Raw genomic sequence first — 4,851 nt, forward strand, 5'->3', positions numbered from 1 at the left:
CAATCTCCACCTCCTGGGTTCAAGCGATTCTTGTGCCTCAGCAGCTGGGACTACAGGTGCACACTACGAAGCATGGCTAATTTTTGTATTTTTAGTAGAGACAGGGTTTCACCATGTTGGCCAGGCTGGATTTGAACTCCTGACTTCAGGTGATCCGCCCGCCTTGGCCTCCCAAAGTGCTGGGATAACAGGCATGAGCCACTGCACCTGGCCTCATCACCATATTTATGTCTCAGAAAGAACCCTCTCAAGGAGGCTGAGCTGAAGCAGGGGACAAGAGGTGATAAAGGCCCTGCCACAGAGAAAGACTAGATTCCAGAGACATTTACAAACCAACAGAGATCAAAGGTGTTTTACAGACTGACTACTGAGATTAGAGTTGGTAATAAAAAGTACATTCAATTTAACCCAGCACATATTTGGTGCATATTTGCTAAGGGCAAGGGATCATGGGAAAAAGGGATAAAAGGACAGACCGTGCCCCAAGGGGGGTGTTAGGTCAGGTGAGTAGGGAGCTGGAGAGAAATTTGGTGCATGTGCTGGGAGAATGAGGGCAGAAAACGCTCGATTTCCAACATGGGGGAAATTTAAGAAGATGCCATAGGTTAGGGCATATCTAAGTTAGGTCCTGGAAGAATTTCAAAGGCAAAGACTAGAAAGAACAGTGTGTGGCAGGACAGATTTTGAATTTCAACCTCTCTACCATCTCTCGCAGAACTTTCAATGGAGTTGCTAGTGATTTGAGAAATAATTATTTCCATATCCCATAAAACAAAATAAAATCTTAAAGAGAGGACAAGGTACACAGAAAAGCAGCAAGGAAGAATTAGGATCATTCACCACCAGAATAATTTGGTCCAGAACAAGTGAACCATGTCAATAAGATTTTAAGAAAACACAACAAAATCACTTCCTTGTTCAGATGTGTCACAAAGGGAAGAACAACAAAAATCCTCCAAGTGAATAACTCTGCTGACTCCTGGACTTTGACCTGGGAGAACAATTTTCTGCCAGGGTGATATTGTTTTATAGCAAGTTAAGATCCTTGGTAAGCAGGATTCCTACATAAAAGCTGACAGTCATGCCGGCTTGAGGAACTTGCCTACATTTTTAATAAAACTGTCAGATTAAGCCATGCCTGGCTGCAGTCTATTATTAATACAAATTCTTAACTGTCAATTAGTTAACTGGCTAGTAAAAGGAACCTGGCTTACAAGATTGTTGCTAATGAATATAATGCTTTGTTCTCCAGCAAAACATATGCTTAGGTTGTGTAATTAGAAGAAGGGCCCCCTCCCTCCTTCCCCATAGGGAGATCATGTGCAGCTGAATAAAGGCGCTTATTATACCTGTGAGGGGTCAAAGTCTGTGGATCTGTGGCTTATGGTATTATGACAGATTACAAAATCACTCTATTATGCTAGTCAATCTGTTTCCAAGCACCTAGCAGGGAGCTAGCTGGGCACTAGACGCTCCAAAACAAGATTCCCATTGGTTTTCTTCCTAAGGTCTCATGACGGGTCAGCTGTTGTTGACATCACCCCGCCGCTCACATGTCAGTCAGAGCCTTTCTGTCTGACTTCTGCCTCTGTCACTGCCAAGCTGTCCTCTGCGAGTCAGCCCTTGCCTCGGGCCACAACCAGCTCCCAAGAAGAGCTCAGATGAATTTGAAATCCATGGGCTTTTGTGCTAGTGAAAAGGAAACGGAAGTGGGACACTTAAACCCTGTATGTCTTTTGTTTCTGACTCTCCTTACCTCCTGTCCTTCCCCTCTCCCCCTCTTTTTCTCTTCGACTGTTTCCCTGGTTTCTCATGCCTCTCCTTCCCACTATGGGCATATGCCTTCTTTTAAAACATATTTATTTTATTTTATTTATTTATTTTGAGATGGAGTCTCGCTCTGTCACCCAGGCTGCAGTGCAGTGGCACGATCTCAGCCCACTGCAACCTCCACCTCCCGGATTCAAGCAATTCCTCTGTCTCAGCCTCCTGAGTAGCTGGGATTACAGGCACCCACCACCAAATCTAGCTAATTTTGGTATTTTTAGTAGAGACGGGGTTTCACCATGTTGGCAAGGCTGGTATCGAACTCCTGACCTCAAGTGATCCACCCGCCTCGGCCTCCCAAAGTGCCGGGATTACAGGCGTGAGCCACTGCGCCCGGCCTAAAACATATTTAGAGGAGAGCGCAGCTAATAGACCTGTCTCCTCCAAAAGCCTTTGTTTTGAAGTCAATGGTCACATGCACCTACAAAACCATTTCAAATTCAAGAGGTTGAAAGATATTTGCCTAATACTCCAAAGAAGTGGCTTTATGGAACGTTAATTTTATTACCTCAGCAGACAAATAATTATTTTCCAAAGTTTTTCTACCTTAACTCTTCTACATTTCCGGCAGTCTTCTGCCATTGGCTGGATGGTCTGTGTGGGAAGGGACAGGGACAGGGGGTGATAGTCTACATTCCTGCCACCCCCAGCCTCCCTATCTAGTTTCTGCAACTGACTAAACAGCCCAGAGTTTACAAAGCGGAAATTCACTGGGGAATGTGACATGTCAAATCATAATGTTTATAAGACTTAATGAGTAGGAATAAAACCACAATTTTCCAAGTAGTGATATCTGGAAGAAAAATCATGGAAACCATATCCACAGGGGCTTCAAGCAGAGCTGCTTCCCTGAGGCAGAGGAAGAGTCTGGCTCCACGTGAAAACCAATGTTCACTGCTGCCCATGTATTGTGGAGTCACACCGCTTGGAAGACACAGCCACTTTTCTTTATTTTCCAGTGGAAAATAACTTTTATTGAGACCACACCAGCTGCGAAATTTGTTCCTGGCATTAAGCTCCTTCTTTCTTTGCAATTTCGTCTTTCTTGAGTGGTCCCATGAATGCTTTCTTCTGCTCCATGGTCTGGAAGTGGCCATGGCCAAACTTGGAGGTGGTGTCAATGAACTTAAGGTCAATCTTCTCCAGAGCCCGCCGCTTCGTCTGCACCAGCAAGGACTTGCGGAGGGTGAGCACCCGCTTCTTTGTTCCCACCACACAGCCTTTCAGCATGACAAAGGCATTGGTCACTTCACCATAGTGGACAAAGCCACCCGGAGGGTTGATGCTCTTGTCAGACATGTCACAGTCAGTGGAGGCATTGTTCTTGATCAGCTTGCCGTCCTTGATAAGGTAGCCCTGGCCAATCTTATAGATCTTCTTGTTGATCTCAGTGCGGTGATGGCAGCCTTTCTGCCAAGCGCGTGCCACAGAGAAGGCCACACGAGCAGGATGCCATGCCCCAATACAGGCCACCTTGCGCAGGCCTCGGTGGGTGTTGCGGGGCAGCTTCTTGGTGTGCCAACGACTGGTGACCCCTTTGTAGCCTTTGCCCTTGGTCACCCCGATGATGTTGATCATCTCATCCTGCCCAAACGCTTGGTTCACACTTACCTGCTGCTCGAGCCTCTCACAGGCCCAGTCCAGCTTCTCAGCCACGGTGCCTCTGTTCACCTGGATCTCCATCAGGTGGGCCTTCTTCTGGTGCAGAAGAAGCAGGCGCATCTGGGTGTGGGCAATGACGCGGACGACTTGGCAGTACTTCTTCATGCTGCTGAAGTCCTTCTCCAGCTGCTTCTTGACATCCTTATCTGCCATTTCTTGCAGTACTTCGTAAAGGCCTTCTTTTTAGATTTATGTCAGTTCTTATAGAAACGCCTCTTGCAGTCATCACTGATGTGCTCAGCGAAGACAGTCTTGAAGGTCCAGAGGTCTCGAGGGGTTTCCACATAGCCCACAATGCCCACAACCACCATGGGTGGCGTCTCCACAATGGTCACAGCTTCCACCACCTCCTTCTTGTTCACCTTGGATCCTGGCCTGTCGACTTCCCTCATGATGTGGGTCATGCCAGCCTTGTATCCCAGGAAGGCTGTGAGGTGGACCGGCTTGGACAGGTCATCCTTAGGGAAGCTCTTCACCTTCCCACGACGCCTGCTGCTGCACTTCCGGGCAGGAAGCCGAAGGACCCATGTCTGGGAGCGGAGAACTTTCTGTGAGACATCACGCAGTCAAATCCCGCCGGTAGAGCACAGCCACTTTTCATCAACGATTTTTTTTTTTTTTTTTTGAGATGGAGTCTCGCTCTGTAGCCCAGGCTGGAGTGCAATGGTGCGATCTCGGCTCACTGCAAGCTTCGCCTCCTGGGTTCAGGCCATTCTCCTGCCTCAGCCTCCCGAGTAGCTGGGACTACAGGCGCCCGCCGCTGCCAGGATGGTCTTGATCTCCTGACCTCGTGATCCGCCCGCCTTGGCCTCCCAAAGTGCTGGGATTACAGGTGTGAGCCACTGCACCCGGCCACATCAATGAATATTTTGTAGGCGACCATTAAAGACTGAAAATATCTATGGTAAGGCAAGAGATGACAGAAACCTGGACAGGCCTGGAGGAGAAATGGTGTCACCCAAAAGGGCTCTGTAGTTATAAGCGAGGAAGCAGCAGCTGGGTTCGTCAAGGGTCTGTGTCAGTCACATCTGTATTTAATGGTTTAGTGTTATTTTTTCCCATATATATTAGTCCATTCTCACACTGCTGTTGTCAGAGGTGTTCTAACCAGAGCGACTCCATCTTGAGTGAGGGCTACGAAAATGAAGCTGGGACCTGCTGGGCTGCATTCCCAGAAAGGTATTCCTAGCCTCTAGATGTTTACAGTTAATGAAACAGATTGGTAATGTTTACTAAGCAGACCCAGACTTGGGAATGTTCTAATATCCTGATATCTGGAGAACAAAGACATTCCTAATTTTGTTTTAAAGATAATATTCTTTTTTTTTTGAGACAGAGTTGTTTTGTTTTTTTTTTTTTTTG

General features: G+C 47.1%; 1 pseudogene; it reads right to left on the minus strand.

Moving 5' to 3' along the window:
• Positions 1-2,223: 2,223 nt before the first annotated feature.
• Positions 2,224-4,069, minus strand: LOC100449622 (large ribosomal subunit protein uL3-like; annotated as a pseudogene).
• Positions 4,070-4,851: the final 782 nt, after the last annotated feature.

The sequence above is a fragment of the Pongo abelii genome, chromosome 5, assembly GCF_028885655.2.
Source record: "Pongo abelii isolate AG06213 chromosome 5, NHGRI_mPonAbe1-v2.0_pri, whole genome shotgun sequence".
In the NCBI taxonomy this organism is placed as follows: Eukaryota; Metazoa; Chordata; class Mammalia; order Primates; family Hominidae; genus Pongo; species Pongo abelii.